Raw genomic sequence first — 17,858 nt, 5'->3', positions numbered from 1 at the left:
AATGAGGTAAACTGCATTATCTTACATGTTAATTGTATTTCATTGCAGACAAACATTTATTAAAGATGCAGACGGCACACCATACATTCTAATTGTGTTTGCATCCACTTCTGGTTTTACCCTGGTTTCCAGAATTTCTTTCACCATCATATTTTAAGGCTTTGAGAGCAGCCTGAGATATCCCTAAAAGAGGTCTTCATAGCAGTGCCCGGTAAGGCACGCACGCATGAACATAGGAGCCGGGTAAATCACTTGCAGGAACAATTTATTAGAAGGATGCTGCCATGTTCTCCTGTCTGGCAAATGTCCGTGAAGAGACACAAATTTCTGGGAATCTGGCCATCACTTTGAAATGACATTATGAGTATTTTCTGGGCAATTTCCTTGGCAGCAAGGACAGAGCTCCTCAAGGTCCCTGCCTCCCCATCCTCACTCCCATCACCACCCTTTTGGACTCCAACATTGGTGCAGAAGCAAGAATCACAAGATACCTGTCAAAGAAAGACCCATGGGTCCCATCTCACAAAATCTGGCACACTGTTCCTGCCAGAAACGTATTTTCTCTCAAACTTGTTATGATTTGAAAAGATAAGGTGGCACAGGGGGCTCAGGAGTAGGGGAACAGCATTACTTGGCTACTTGCGAGCTGAGGCAGAGCTACCCACAGCACATCCGAATTGGTGGAAAGGCTTGGTATGATCTGGGTAAAACCCCAAACAACACCCAGGCAACCCAAGGTCCGGCAACAGACTAAACGCAGATCTCTGAGACCTAGTCCAGCAACGTGGCCACAAGAACCTCCTCCTTCTCTTGTCCTCTCTCTCTGCATGTTGTGTTATTATCTGATCCCGAGCTTGTTTTTATGGGAGAGGAAGGATGGTTGATTCCTCAGCATGGAACAAATCCTTCTTCCCATGTCCTCTGCTCCTCACTGTTTGAAACCTTTCTAGAGTCAAAGTGACCTGTTGTTGAGGAAAGACTGGCTGGCCCAGCAGCAGGAGCAAAATACTAACTCTCTGAGGACAACTGCTCACTTTGGAGGGTGTAAAAGTAGAGCAGGGTGGACTTGCTGCAGAGGTACTGTATGAAAAAAAAAGGGGCACCTGGGGGTAGTTGTACTGTTCTGCAGATATATAGTGGTCTCAAAACATCATTCACTGGTTTCCTACCATACGCTGAGGTCTGTAGAACCGAAAGTCAGAGGCAGAAAAAAGGTTTACATTTTAGACTAGGCAAAGGTGGTATGGAGGTGGTATGTGGACCCCCTAGTGCCACAGCTCCTGAGACAGCTTCCCAGGGAGCCACCGCACTGCTGCTCCTGCCAGGAGGGTGCTGGAGCCCACCAGCACACATCGCATTCCTGGGTGCTGCCCCATTGTAAGGCAATTAAAAACCGCGGCAATTTCAGAACTTGGGCAGGCCCCCCTGGCGCTGCCAGAGAAGATACATCTGGTCCTGGTTTGTTGACTTTCCTTGGGAATGCTTCAAAATTGAAAGGAGATGGGGAAATTTTTGAAAGATGGATTTCACCGTGCTAATCGGTGTGTTTTGTAGGCACGTAAATGTTTCTTTAGGCAGCAAAGCAGCTACCGCTTCATCACTGAAGGCGCACCCAGGACTCACCTGCTGGTGACCAAACACCCATGTCATTTCTGAAGGTGAGGCCAAGCCCTGGCACTGGAGGCCAAGCATAAGAATAAAGGTCAAATCTGTGCGAAAGTTTAAATATGGGACTGAATTTACAGCCACTCTTGGGAAATTAAAGAAAAACAACAATATTGGAGCAAGAAGGGTGCTGAGAAGGAAACAGAGATTCTGGCCAGAGAGAGGGGGAATGAAAAATAAATCTGCCAGGCTGAGAAACTGCATAGCATGTGGCTCTCATCCACTCTGCTTTTTGCTTCATATGCAAAGAGGCTGCAGAATTAGATTCCCTAATCCAAATACTTTAGGACTGATTCTCTAATTTCCCTTGGAAATTCATTAGTTTTTTAAAATGAGTGGTAATGCTGCTTGCATTTTTTGGTTATGGGAAGATTAAATGAAGGAAATCTGTGCCTAGAATAATCATCATTACTTAACCTAAATTTATTCCATTCCTCTGAAACTTTGAAAAAGAGCAGCTCTTTGGTCCCTGAAGTTACACTGAAGTAAAACTCAACAGCTAGCTAAAATATTGCCATATGAGTAGAAATATTCAGCATTGAGGAACTGATGTGGTGGATGAATAAAAGGTTGTTTGTTAGCGCTGGCTGGCACTGATGTTTAAGCAATACCACGAGCCTGCCAACAAGAAGCTGATAACAAGACTTTCTGAATATCTTCCAAAGCTTCACAGAAATACTTGCTTGCTTAATATTTTACACTTAAGCTCTTAAAAGTTTACCGGAGAAAAGTGGCTTTAAATATGTGCAAGCACCCCCCACACATACATATGTATGCATAGCAGGAGGAAAACTGACATTGAACACAAGAAAATATTAATGTTTAACATGTGTAGATTGAGCGTAAACAATAGGAAAAATGTTTCTGGTTTGCACTCTAATTTCTCCCCTGTAGCACACAAATGGCTTAACACCTCGGTTGGATTTAGGCTCCCGGTTGCCCTACACTTAGGTTTTAGCTATTTCTCAATGTCTTAAACCAAGAGACAACTCAGAGTGTGATGCCTGCTCTCTTCCTTCCCTTCCATCCTTCCTTCCTTCCTGCTAGTACAGTTTTAATTCAGAGCTAAGAGGATTTTTGTTTCTGTTTGTGAGGTTTCTGCTACTTGCCAGCATAAAATTTCAGGCAAGTAATTCTCTACACAGTGCTCCTGTTGCCTTTCAGTCTTGAACTATAGCATCTCTTCTTGCTCTAGTCTGAGCTCTCCAGGGCAGGCAGTATGCCCCCCAAAATTGTGTCTGTTGAAATTAATAGTAAATGTATGGAGGTGGGACCAAAACAAGATCTTTAGTCCTACAACATGAATTTGAACCTGGATCTCCAGAAGTAAAAAGCTACTGTACTCAATAATCCCCAAAATTGTACTATCATGGGCAAAATCGTACTTCTTAAAATGTTTTATTGAAATGTGGACTGAAATGCTGGCTCTGTCATGTCAGTAATAAGGTTCCTATTGTTTCAACTGGTTGCTTTACTTCATACAAGAATTGATCTACTTTATCCCTCTATGGCATTTCCAGACTGCCTACAGTTCAGTGCATGCAGAGTAAAACTGATTCAGCGTGGCTGCCAGTTTGATAGCACTCCCAGATGTCTGGAAATCCCAGATAAACGTGGGCAAATCTAAAAATCTTCCAAGATGAAATTTCTGTGTAGAAGAGGAGGATATGCTTGGAAAGCACCTTTATATAGCTTGGCATTGTCTTGTGGAAGGCAGAGTGCCTTCCACCTTGTACCTGCTTCTGATTTGTAAACAATTTAAACAGCTTGCATTTTGTTTAAGTCATGGCAGAAATGTGATATGCTACAAAATGTCCATATGTGCCCAGTCAAGTAAACGAAACCCCCCGATTCCAGCTGGTCCTCAAGACCATGGAAGTGTGGAGTGAAGCAGCACCAACCATGTCCAATTGAAGGGACACCCCACTTGGGTATTCTACACCTCTTGTGGATGTTCCCCAAAATCAATGCAGGAAGAGGCACTACAAGGATCCAAAGTCTAGAAGAGAATAGGTGAAGTAAGGAGGTGCACAGAGAATAGTTTCTATTGAGACCCAGAGCACGGTGGCACAGGATGGCTATATTGAGCCTGGTAAGAGACAGCTGTTTCCGCTGTAGCACGTGTTGCCCTGCAAGCACAGGTAAAGGGAATAACCTTGAAATGATGAAGATTTTTCACTGCTCGAAGAAAACCTTCAAAAGATAGTACTTGTGGGAGTGAAAAACAGAAGAATACAGGTTTGGTTGAGGCACTGATGCCATATCAGACCGCTGAAAGCAGGGAGAGCTGTTTCTTGAAGGCACCCAAATTAATTTTTTCCTCCTCTCGCGAGGTCAGTCCTGTCAGCTGCTCAGCTCTGTGACCTGAGCCATCACACTACCTGAGCTCAGTCAGGCTACTTGCGAGTTTAAAGTGGCTCAGGATAGAGACCCCAGCACCTCTGAGAGCTGAGCTGTAGGAGAGAAATTATTTCCATGAACTACGTGCAGAAGTGGAAATGCTAAATGAATGTAGATGTCTGAATTTCTTGGTCAGTGAAAGCTGCTGCTCTGGAGGTGAGGTGAGAAATGTTAATGTGCCTCTTCTAGAGCTGTTTCCCAATCATGTCCAGAGACAGGCATCAAAATAGATTTTGAAAGCAGCAGCTGGAGTCTTGCAGCAACTTTGAGCTGATAAGGGTGCAGGAGAAGCAAAGGTTTCCCACCCACCCTCTGCAGAAATCAGTGAGGAAGGAACTGAATGTGAGAAAGGGAAGACTGGGCCCAAGCACATCAATGTCCTTCAAGATCACTGTTCAAACCAGGATTTGTTGCTGGGCCCAGAGCAGTGCCCGAGTGCTGCTGCTGTTGCAGCCCGAGCAGAGGTTTGGCTCTGGCAGTCAGCACCGGCTCCGAGGTCTGCAGTGGAGAGAGCAAACCCTGCGCGTGCACTCCCTGAATCCTGGGTCCAATTTCCACCTCTCTTGGGGTCTTGTGGGCAGCACAGTCACAAAACTCCTCTGGAAAGAGAGGGGAGAAAGGGACCATAAGCAGAAGGAACAGATGAAGTTTGCTTTCTACATCTGTTTTTTATTGAGGGAGCTATTACTGTGAGTAAAGTCAGCTGAGACATCCCAAGTCATTGCAGCTTGAATATTTAAGCCAAGCTATAAATATCTGATTATTTTTTTTTAACAGTGATTATTGTTTATGCTTTCTTCCTATTTACTCTCCTTTGATTTAGTAGCATGGGGAGGTTTGTATCACTCTAGCATGTCAATTGGAAGCAGCCGTCAGCTACGTTACAGATCCACCTCTTGTGGATTACACGGTTCGGGATTGTCCTGTCCATCTTCCCTCGGCGTTGTGACCCCAGGTGGCTCAGAAGTACTTCAGGTCAAACTTATTACATACTATTCACTATCCCAATAAACAAGTAGTGTGTTGTCACATTTGGAGTGCTGCGTATTTTTCTAGTAATTATGCCTTGTTATATATTTACTATTCAGAAAATGCAGGTGTGGGCTGTTGAACTGGGGCCAATGAGAATTCGCCGAACTGGCAGCAATTCCTCAGTGAGTCATGTTTCACTGTCTGTTGGTTTTATAACTGTTTTCACTACTAATTTAGCTCTGCGATGCAATATGCAATTAGTTCTATTATGGAAGCAGCTGTATTCAGTTTTACAATGGCACTTTCCCCTTTGGCTTGTACCAGAGCCTGTTGTGGTTCTGCTGATTTGATGACTGAAGTTGTAAAGTGGTATCTGGATGAGCCACAGCGAGCCATGAGCCTCATACAAATATGATTCTTGCTTATACACCACTGCTCTAATGCTATTTCTTACAGCCCAATTAGAAATGCGGTCACAGAGAAAAGCTGTTTCTTGCTACAGTAAGTAGTATTGTCATGCAGCGATTTGTTGCCGCGCTGGTATCACCTCTGGAGTCTTGCAGCTTATTATAAATAACATTTGGTAGCCAGAATGTGGCGGGGGGGTGGGGGCTTAAAGGCAGCTAATTAGCGTAATTGATATTTGTATTTACTTCTCGGCTGTTTTCTCGTGTATTTTTGGAGAGAGGCAGTTCGTGCTTGCTATCCAAGAGCTGGATATAGGGATCAACCATGCCAGCGGCACAAGGTTTTTTTAGCGATGAGCATGGACCCTGGGAGGTTTCGGCGAGCCCGCGAAGCCCCGGTCTGTCGCTACCGCGACAGACCGGGGCTTCGCGGGCTCGCCGAAACCTCCCAGGGTCCATGCTCATCGCTAAAAAAACCTTGTGCCGCTGGCATGGTTGATCCCTATATCCAGCTCTTGGATAGCAAGCACGAACTGCCTCTCTCCAAAAATACACGAGAAAACAGCCGAGAAGTAAATACAAATATCAATTACGCTAATTAGCTGCCTTTACTGTCAACAAGGACGTTACGGAAATCAAATACATATTGCTTATTAGTTTAATGTGTATTAGAGCTACTCTGTTAAAAAGAGCGGGGTCTTGAGAAATCGCTGAGAACATTCACTACATTTTTTCTGCTGTGTTATTACCCGTTTTCACACCCATACATATGTTCTGGTTTTGTTGCGTGTCACACAAAATGGTAATTTGGTGGTGAAAAAATGAGAAATCATGACATTTCACATGTGTTTTTAGTAAAACAACAATTTTCTTCCTAAAGGGCCCCAGTTTTCTTCCTCAGAAATAGGGCTATTTACAATGAAAACGTTCCTGTTGTGGTGGAATAATGACACGAAGAAAGGCACCAGGCTGAATATTGCAAAGTGAAGTTAAAACGCCTGCGCTTCCAGTGCTTTGAATGCCAGGTGAGGTGAATTGCAGGCTCTGAAACACCGCGCCGGCTAACCGGTGCTCGCCAGCGGCAGAACTGGCCCCAGCAGAGCCCATTTGCCCCTGGGATTGTTTCTGACCACCATTGCCCACAGTTATCATTCTGGTCCGACTATTACAGTAGAAACTATTTTCCAGGAACTTTTCGCTATGAGAAACAAAGCAACTCTGCCCTGCAGAGAATAGCCTTTTGGGGAAGCGGGGCTGATGGAGAGTTGGTAGTTTGCCCAGAGCTTATCGTTTTCTATCCAGAGGCTGGCTTTATGCTAGAGTAAACAGCTGGAGTTACGCACCATATTTCATTGCAAGCATGTAAAACAATAATGAACTTTATGGTTCTATAAAGATTTGCAAAATTATTCCCAGGTCTAAAGTTTAATTGTTTAATGTCACCAAATGACTTTGCAATAACTGAGCACTGTGGAGTGGCAGAAGTTAATCACTCGACTGAAGTGAATTAAGATTTTCTAAAGCTACATTTATCACTGTAATTTCAGGCTAATTTCATTTTCCATTCATAAAATATGATTTCAGTTTCTGTATCTCTATGAGCTGTGGAGAAGGAACGTGCCTGTTTTATAAAACATGTTTTTGTCAAGCCATGTCAAAGGTGATGTACATACTGATAACAGGAAAATGCTAAGCTTATCTCGGTGCTGCATTGCACATGCCTCCACACTGGAGCCCACATGCTGCTCAAGACCTTTCTCTATTTTTAAACTCAGTGGGCCAAATCTTCAGGATTTGCTTTGCCTTGTGTATTCTTCCTGACCTCCCATCAGGCACCAAACACACCAGCAGCCTTGCTTGAAACAAGAGTTAGCCGGAATAGAATTGCTTAAAGCAAAGCCTGTGAGCCAAAAGGCTTGTTGCCAGGGGCTGCTTAACTCCTAAAATAAATGAGGGATGCCTCGGTGCCTCCCTGTTTGACTTTTGCTTTCAGGTACCCAGAACAGGATCCAGCTGATTTAGTGTTAGCCATCTGGAAGCAACCAGAAGTCACATATAGTTGAAGTAAGTTGTCTAAGTAACGCCAATAGTCAGTGGAAAGAAATGAGTGTTTGTCTGGGGTGCCTTATCCCATTTATCTCCACTGGCTATAGTGGGAGCCCAGAGAGGTATTAACCTGTCTAAAGCACCCATCCCTGGCAGGCTGAAGTTAAACCCATGAACCCCACCTTTCCTTCTCAGCTTGGGCCCTGTGGCATATCTCTCTTGCTGGAGCCATAATTCAGTTTTCCCTCCACCTAAGTCCCATGAGGATCTAATTCAGCTGAGGTTCTGAGAGACCGACCACAACACACTTGTGGGATAAGCCCCATGCCAAGGGCAGTCCTGAGGAGGCAGAGGTGGCTTTCCATCCCATTCAGAGATATCATGGGCTCAAGTTTGCTCTTCAAGTGAGGGAGCCCAGCTGGGGCCTGATCTGTCTGAAGGACTCAAGGAGTGTCCCCCTGAGCCCAGGGTGAAGTTGATGGGTGGAGGAGAGGGAGGCGGGAGTACCTCTGCCAAACACGCCTTGAGGCCACCATCAATATAGCCTGACTGCTGTGTGGTCATTGGAAGGCAGTGCCTGGCAGCTCCCAAACTTCTTTCAGTACTTCACAGTAAAAAGTCATTGGGAAATATGCATAATCCGCCTTTCAGCTTCCTAATTACACACTGTGGGAGCTAAAATGAGGCCCAGATTACCATGTCCAGAAATTCAGAGGGGCACCTCAGCTGTTGTCCCAATGACTCTGCAGAGTTTCCCCACCATCCCGAGTCAGACAATCAGTCCTGGAAAGCGATGGGGTGTCACGGCCAGGCTTCTCCCGAGCGGTCGCTCGCCTGCCTACAATCTCCCAACTCCTTGGGCTGGATGCCCAGATCACTGCTGGGACATACCACACTCTCCTTGCGCCAAAGGTGCTCATGGTAGAGGCAAAGTGGGCTGGTATTCACGAGCCAAGAGTCCCAGCATCCAACATATAGAGGATTACATCCTCTGGCAGATCTGTCCTAAGCCCTCACAACTTTGCAAATTGTGGCTTTTGACATTTTTTGCTCCAAATAAATGCATTAAGAATTTCTCCAGGAAAGAACTGCAGCGCTCAAACTCCCATTCAAATCCTGGAGCAAAATCTGCAAAGCACTGAGCCCTCGCCTCACCTTTTGAAGTGACCGGGCACTCAGTATCTCAACTCTTTTTCTTCTGGTGGCATCAATGGACAAAGAAAGAGACAAAGCTAAATGCGAAGGCCAACATCTCTGCAAATTTTCCCAAACACTCAATAGATCACCTAAAACTGGCATCCAAATCAAAGTAGTTAATTTGTTTTTTTCATAATATTTATTGAAATGAGGACATCTCCCACCACCAATTTCCTTCTCTCCCTCTTGCGTAATCCCCTTTACAGTGAGGGAGGTGAAAGGTACTACTTACTGTTTTTCATTAGTAGTGAATATGAGTGTGGTTAGCTGTATTAGGGTATGGATATAGACAACGGCTTGCACTCCCCCTCTGCACAGAGCATGTACTCAGATGATGTACACACATGTAACATGCTGTCCTGGCCCCAAATTGCTTCCAGGTTAGGTCGTTGCTTCAAGCTCATTTCCCCTGCTTTTTCTCCCTCATGTTTTATTGGCCTGGTAGAAATTAGCCACAAATCCAGCCTGGGTTTTGTGTCTTTTGCACTCGTTTGTTCCAATTTTTTGTACCCCCCAAACTCTTCCTCTAACACACGTACAATTTATTCCCGCATATGGCAGGCATGCTTGCTCATGAATTATTTATATACATTTGGTAACTTCTACTTTTCAAATAATGAGAGAAACAAATGTTTCCAGTGTAGGAGTTGTAATAAGGGAGAAATCCAGGCAGGCTGGTGGGCAAGAAGGTGGTAAAATGCCCCAAGTTAGAAACAATACAGTGCTTTTGAACGGCTGAGGAAACACTACAAGGGCCTTTCGAAGCAATCATCTGCCCTCATAAATACTGCTGGGTGGCTAAAATTTGGAGCTGATATCCAGCAATGACTAAAGAGGCTTTCATTTCCCCAGTTTTTCCCAAAGGTTGGGTGGGACAAACTCACCAGCTGCCTGATGTACCAATGACAGCGTTCCCACCGACTGACATGGAGGGAGAAGCTATCCCTTCCTCCCATGAGCCAAAATGACACAGCTTTGCTGAGAAGAGCAAAATTAATAACATATACCAGGGAAAACATATTATGTGACACAGCTTCTGTAGTGCTTTGATTTTATTATACTGAGAAATAGAGGTGGGCTCTGCTTTCACTCCCTAAACACAGCCAAGCACACAAAACAGGGAATGCAATATCTAATAAAGATACCTCATTTAGACAGAAACTTGGTAAGAGTTTGAAAAAATAATTCAATTTCATATGTTTTGAGAAAAGGAAAGACAGTGGTGGTAACACTGGAGATGAAAGGATATGCTAGCTCAGCGAAGGAGCGAGGAATTAAATTAAATAATTACTCATTTTACACAGACTTCATCCCAAGTTTGGATAGGAAGGGTGGAAAACAAAACCTCATGAAGGCACGTTAATGTTAGCAGCTCGGAGCACAAGCAGGCAGCTACTGCATGTGCTACGTGCTAACGCGCCGTGGTTTTGGGCAGGGGGATCCGCCTGTGCATTATTGCCCTGCCACGGCGGGAGCAGGGCAGCATCACCACCACGTACTGCCCCAGCTGAAGGCTCACCTGACAGACACCTCCTGTCACTCTGAGGTTTGATGATCCAGGTATTGACGTACTTTCAGGTGCATTGTCATAGCAACCGGGAAATAGGCAGATGGAAATCATCTGCCTCCACCTGCCTGCCTCCACGGGGGCTGCTGGAGAAGGTGCCCGGGGCGGGGGGTGCAGGGTGAAGCAGGGCACAAGGTCTGGCAGGTGAGCAGTGGAAGGTGACCCCACCTCCTGGAGACCTGCATGTCCTCTGTGCGTGGACAGCTCTGAATCCTGTTGCTCAGAGACCCTCCAACCTCTCCTTCCTCTTCTTCAGTAGGCTTAAACTTGGCATTTCTCCCCTTCATGGGTGATGCATAAGAAGAAGAAACACTGAAATAACATGAGAAAACTGATTCTTTTGAGATTTCAGCTGGAATTCAGTATGAATTAGTTGATTAGTAAATGTAACGATTGCAGCAAGCTAAATAACTGTTCTAAAAGTATGATCTAATGAGGATTTGCAATCACTATGCTTTATTCACTAGGCTACACAAAAAAAAAAAAAATCCATTAAAAATGAAGATTCCTAGTTGGAGATTTTATTTTTGCCCTTGAAATGCTTTCATACTCTCTTTTTGCTGTTCTGCAGCAGAGTTATTTGAGATTTAGTCTGGTGTCCCGACAAAGTCAGTGAGAACTATCAAGCTCAGATTTTCCTGGAGCCAAGTGATTTAACATTCTGCTGCATTTCTCAGTCGGGTCTTATTGCCCAAAGACTGCCAGTTTTTTAGGTGTTCCACATTGACTTGACAGTTTGTCTGTCCCAACCTACTCCTTTCTCCTTGCAGGTTTTCCAGAAATCAATACTATCATGAAGAGGTTTCTGTGCTGGTTTTTAAAAGTATATTTTTCCATGTAAAGCAGTCCCTCCCATATTTTAAAATCCCTTTGCCAAAAAATGCCACCCAAATATCTTAACCTCATGTTTCTTCCTATTGTTGATTTTGGAAACTGTTGGATCCTTCAGCTTAAGTTCTGCACCCTCAGAGAAATCACCTTGAGGCAGAAAAGTGTCATCTCAAATAGTTTAAGCCTGGCAAAATGATAAGAGAGTGAAAGTCCTTTAAAGGTTGAGGAAGTCATCAATTCACCAGCTGCCCATCCAAACTAGACCTTCCACTCATCTAAAGTAAAAATTGACAAGAATTTAGAAAATAAGTGTTTTGTGCTGCTGAAGTCAATAAAAAGAGACTGGAGGACTAACTCTAAAGAAAGTAGAAGTTAGGTTTCGGGGACTACAGGAGAAGAAAATCGGTGCTGGAACAAACCCTTCAGTCATGGAGTTGCATCAGTTTTGAGGTGTTCAAAACAAGGCTAATACAAAAGGTTAGTATAACTGTTCCTTACTGGGGTTTGGACTAGGTGACCTGAAAGGGCTTTGCCAAAGCTATTATCAATGGTACTGTGATACCTTCATAAGGCAGCTTTTGTACTCCAATAACTCAAAAATGGATGTTCTTTTTAGAATGACATTTCACAGCCTGAAAATCCAAAAATGGACTAATGGCTTTGACTTTTTGGGGTAGAAAGATTGGTCTGAAAAGTAAAGGGCTAGTTTGTGCTCAAAACTTTTGAACCTTTATTTGTTGGGTGAGAAATGGCTCACACACTTCCCCTATCAATAATGATGGTTCAGAAGATGTCATTAAAGTTGAGAAGGTCAACAATTTGTCAACCACGATTTAAGTAAATGGGCTTTGAGAGAAAGCCTTTGAGCCAGCCCACACCATGGCGGGCTGACATTAGGTAGACAGATACATTTCTTTGGAGAGTCTACAGATACTCAGATATTCTCGCACAGACAGATTTGAACTCAGAGGTACATCTTTTTATGGATTATGGTATTTCTATATGCATTTTTTAATGGAAGCAAAGATTCACAGATACAATTTGTTGGCTTGAAAGGGGACACTTCTCTCTGCACAGAAGAGGATGAAAAAAGATGAGGGATGGCAAAAGTGAATGTGATTGTAACCTCTTACACTGCTTCTATCGCTAGTGCTATAGGGACTAATTTTGGCTTTGGCGGTATTTAAGATCAGCCTCGGGGCTGCTGTAATATACACCCCTTGAGATGACTTCTGAGTCTTTTTTACTCAGCGCTAATTCTTGAGAACTTCCCAGAAAATACAGAATGGCTCAGTGTCTCAACCGTCGTGAGGTTGATGATATTCTTCTCCCACGCTTACAAGCCATCATATAAAGACAAGTTTGTAATGCTACCAGTTTGTGTAGAGGTTGTTTAAAAATAAGAGACATTAAAAGAACAAGCAGGTGTGGGTCTAGTGAGGGAGCTCAAAGGGTGATTAGCTCCATGCTCCTCCACTGCATGGTGCAGTGTGTGCATACCACTTCAGCAGCAGCTAAACAGAGCCCCATCCAGCTCATGGTGGCATCTGGCCCAGAACAAATAGCAGCTGTACAAAATTTGTGTGCATTTTTTGTAAAGTTCCGTTGACCTGAATATTTGTCTCGGAGAATTTCAGACAGAATCGAAAACTGTTTTCGCTGTCAAGGTAGGCATACCACACGTAGCCGTGTACCTAATCCTGCATTCCTCCTGCATTCCAGGCACCCACAAAGTCAATGAGAATTTGAGATGCAGAGTGAATACAGGGCCAGGCACATCATTTGAATATTTTAAGGAATGTTCTTGGATTTTTACAGTTGATGTCATGTTTTCTACCCCATCAATATGGATTAACAATGGTCCAGAGCAGCAGGAACTCATTTCCTATTCATATATGCTAATTGCATGGTGCTGGATAACAGGGATTTCTTCCTAAACTTAAAGTCTCTTTCTTTTTTTTTTTTTTTTTAGCAAATGGAAAATAGAAAGAATGTGGCTAAAAATTAAGAAGTGAAGAGGATTTAACACAAACACCAAAATATTCAGTACTTTTAAATATGTACTCTGTACTTATAAGTAGCAAGACCTGCAGATCCTTCTTATACATTTCACATGGATGATATCCATCCTTCCCTAATCTGAACCCCAGCTGACTTTGAGGTAAGTCTGTTAATACTATAATTTATTTTTCATTATTGTTTCAATATGTTATTTCATTTATTGAAATCTCTATGGAGGTAATTCGTTAATAGTTTCCTAGTTATGCATCACCACAGTATCTGGCATCTTAGAATAACGCATGAAGTAGTATAACAACCACTTGCTGTACAAGACAGAAGTGTATACAAAGTGTGCCTTGTCTTGGTAATACCAATTCTAGATTTAATGTTTCATATTAAAACACATTTATTTTGCAGAAGACCTGGTCATGTGCTAGGCAGAGTTGATTTCTGTTTGCTATGGTGCAAATTTTTCTGCTGATACTGTCTGTTGCTGAGAAAATAGTTGGGAGAGGGGTCATTTCTTTTAGCGTAAGCCTTCAGCAATGATGTTTTAAAAGGCTTGAAAAGAGAGTGGTAAAACACTGGAAGAGGTTTTCTGGAGAGGTGGCGGATGCCCCAAGCCGGTTAGCGTTTAAGAGGCATTTGGACAATGCTTTTAATAACATGCTTTAACTTTTGGTCAGCCCTGAAGTGGTCAGGCAGTTGGACTAGATGATCATTGCAGGTCCCTTCCAAGTGAAATAGTCTATTCTATTCTACTCTACTCTATTCTACTCTACTCTATTCTATTCTACTCTATTCGGTTCGGTTCGGTTCGGTTCGGTTCTATTCGGTTCTATTCTATTCTATGTTTTATAATGACTTTTCATTTGCTAGTTTATATATCTCCATCCAACTCATCTGCAGACCTAACCGGAACACCAGAGTTCTGTGAACAGATCAGCGCAGAACTATGTTATTTACATTTTCAGATAATGCACACAATAAACCTGTTTTTCTCTCCTAGTTACCGATGCCAGCTAGGAACATCTATCATCATTTTATAGGTCATCACATCATCATATGGATATAGAATCTGTTTTTCACAAGCTCTTTGATTAGATTACTAGTATTAGATTATGGGGGCTTTGCTGATGCTAAAAGCCTATTTACTTATAATTATTAAAATAGTGCCAGCTAGCTACTACCTCTCTCCACTCTTTCTCTGCACGCTCTGAATTCAGGACACATTCTAGTTATCTGTTCTTTCATATTATGTATATCACCTTGGTGTCATTCACAGAAGAGACTGGAAATTTGGCAGTGGCTATGGCCTGTGCGCATCCCACATGTGAAATAGAGCTTACGGGGACGGCAATGGCATTCAGCTTCAAAATTCCCCATAGATTTAAGGGCAGGCAAGGGACTTTGTTTTGAAGATGCAGTGAGATCAGAGGGTCTGGGAAGAACCCTAACCTCCTGTTTGCCCACAGCTCGGGCATGCTGCAGCTCACCTGAGTGATGGTTGGGACACCCCGTCCCCTCCGCCCCGTCCTGCTCCCACGCTGGCGGCAGCAAGGGCAGTGAGATGGGCTCCGGCCAGGCTCCTTCTGCACAGTTGGGAAATCTGCCATGCTGGAAAAATCCCCAGCAGAAGACTACCATGTATTTTCTGCTCGTGCAGTGTACGACGTGATGTTGGCATAGGAATGAAAGCAGGGTATAAGGTCTGTCACAATACGTGATTACTAAACTAGAAGAATTAGGGGACGAACACCTTTTTAATATAAGTTTTGGCTCATAGATGGAGACAAAGAGAAGGGGAGAAGACAGTGTTTAAAAAGAAGGAAATGTGTTTATCTCCTGCATAAGAAACATCTCTTAGTACAGCAACATGGAGAACAATATTACTTTTGTGCTCTGCTAAATAATCAGAACAATTGCAAGCACAATTGGACTTTGAAGCAAGAATGAGATAAGAATGCCAAATCTACCACAGCAGCTCAATAGCACCAGCGCCTGGTAACGGCTGTCTCGGTCTGCTTGCAAATGAGCGTTTGTGTCTCTCTGTCTGCATGTACAGCATTTATATCTAATCCTGTCAATTTGTATTGCAGATGCTGCATTTCCCTAGGCTTAAAGTAACTTCCCTTATAACTTCTGAGAGATCATTAGGTGTGATTTTCAAAAAAAACATCAAAATTTTATAGTAAAGCTCCTTTTGACTTGACTGAGAGCAATACTAGCTGGAGATCAGGCACATCTGAAAATCATATCCAGAAAGAACAGCACCTTTTTGATGATGCAAAGTGTATTTTTATTGGTATAATAGTGCTTGTCATTCTAAGTTCTTCACAAACGGTAAGTAAGTTTCATATCATACCCAAGATGTACATATTTAGAATATTCAAACTGCAGAATGGTAATCCAGAGAAAACCAAATGTGTTTTTCCTTCTCCAATTCCTTGTTTTCCTTTGCCTTTACTCTGTCTGATCAGCTCCAATCTTATGGCCAATGACCTCTCCTGCACCAAATACCTGTAGCTTCCACTCCCTCCTTAGCAATCATTTAACTTGTTTTGATACCCCCAGAACCATCTGCTGAAAGCCTTGTCCACAGCCCTGTTTTCCTCTGATTCTCTATTTTTTTCAGCCATTGTTGCTCTTTCAGGGTTTCATTCAGAGCATGTGGCTCTTTCCCCTCCCCATGGCAGAGTTTGCAGTCCTTTTGCAGGATCCAAATGGAAATATTGCTCTCATTGTCCAGATCCATTTCAGTGAATGCGGTGCTATCTAAGCACAGCATTGTTAAATGTTTGTGTATCTGGAGCGTAAATCCTCCAAATTCAAATTAGCAAAAGCCCACATGAATTTTTGGGGAAAGGGTATGAATTGCATTGCATATTTCAGTTGCAAACATTTCAAATCAAAATATTGATACACAAAATGTTATCACCATTTTTGTCACGTTGCATTCAAAGGCACGTAAATCTTCCTGGAAGTCTGGGAGATTCAGAGATATACCCCTTTCCATTCCTTGCCCAGATATCTTTGAGTGTTTTACATTTTGGAGGAAATAAAAGACATTCCCAGGTCTATTATAACATCATTTTGGCAGAGAACATTTTCCATTTTTCCCATGGAATTTTGAAGGGGGGGAATATTATATTTAAGATTTAGTTGGTCTTTAGCAACTAAAAGTTTTCAGCTGCACACAGACATTCCTTGTTGTGGATCCCACAGGCTTACTTGGTATCACTCTCTGGGTTGAGAGGTTCCTCCAGAGTCAACCCTGAGCCCTCCTGTGCTCCTCCATTTAGAGGACAGAGTCCTTTTTATCACTTGTGGCAGGAGGACAGTGTTGCTCTGCTTCTGGCTCACCATAGATTTTTGTAAATGTTAGTGAAAGGTTTGTGTTTCTGCTGCTTCGGCTTAAAGGTTGTACCCTCCGGCCCTGCCAAAAAGCATGGCCTTGCAGCAGATCTCTTCTGCTTCTATGCTTTCTGAAGGGAAACCTTCCTCTGCTGTTATTTCTTATGAATCCAAAGACTTTGAGGGTATTTCCCAGGAGATACCCAGAGACTGAAAATTAAATATGCTACAGGCGTATCCTCATCTTCTCTGAATCTTGCTACATCGTTTAAAGCCAGCGGCTGAAAACCATATTAACAACTACTGAAGGATGGTTGGCATAGACTGGGATGGATTTCCACTGTTCTCTCTGGAAGAGCTTTTTCTTGAGTCTTCACAGAGTTGGTGGATATGTCACACATTCACACATTGTTGAACAGTGTACCTTCCCCTAACGCTGGCAACGAGTCCCCGCTCCCCGCTGTGGGCTGGCTTAAGTGCCCAGGGTGTGGGGCACTGGTAGGACAACTTCCCCCTTACCAGAAAAGGGTAAGACATATCGGGTACCATGGTCTGACATGCACCTCTGTTGCATTTCTGATGGTCGCTGCTGCCTCCCGCCATTTATTGTTGTCTCATTGCATGGGACTCTTCACATTGCGGCCACTGCCAGGGACCAGCCCAGCCCAGGGGGTGCCACAGCTGAACCAGGCTGTAGTCTACAAGGGAGATGAAATTCAGCCCTCCAAATCAAGCCCAACGCTCAGGAACCATGCCCTGAGCAGTTTGTAACAAAGCAGGTCTGGCTACTCCTCTACCCCTGAAGGACCAATATGCTGAGATACGGGAACTGGTTCCCATTCCTCTACTGTCAGTGCCTGTCGCTTACAACGTTTTCGTCACATTGTAGTTCAGTTTCACCCGTTGGTGTTTGTTGCACTGTCAGCTACTTCTGGTTAAGATTCAGTTTAGACCAATGAAATGCCTGTAAATGAAGTGGCTCATCCTCCATTTTCAGGTGGGATGGGAAGACCAGGGAATGTGACTGATTCCTACAGTAAAGGCCAACACACCTGAAGCGTTTCAGCTCAGTGGTGCTATTCCTACATCAGGCTTTTCCATTCAGCACTTGGTATTTTGGGCACAAATACCTCTGAGTGACCTCCTGAATTGCAGCAAACTCTGACCTTTTGAAAATAAAACAGCTTCTTGAAGCAAAGAAGAGTTTGGAGCGTCCAACTGTGGAGGCTGAACTGTGGCAAGGTGACACCCCCAACCCATGGTGGTGGTGATGCACATGACATGTCCCTCTGAGGCTTCTCACGGCAGTGAGAAGGGCAGGTAGGCTGCCTCCAGATCTCCTTGGGAGGTTCAGTGTGCAGAAGGTGGTCTTTCTGGAAGTGTGAAACTATCAAATAAGGAATTGGTGATGACCTTCA

The sequence above is a fragment of the Charadrius vociferus genome, unplaced genomic scaffold (assembly GCF_000708025.1).
Source record: "Charadrius vociferus isolate BGI_N301 unplaced genomic scaffold, ASM70802v2 scaffold31, whole genome shotgun sequence".
NCBI lineage: Eukaryota > Metazoa > Chordata > Aves > Charadriiformes > Charadriidae > Charadrius > Charadrius vociferus.
The sequence above is the reverse complement of the archived record's forward strand: the minus strand, read 5'-3'. Positions refer to the sequence as shown.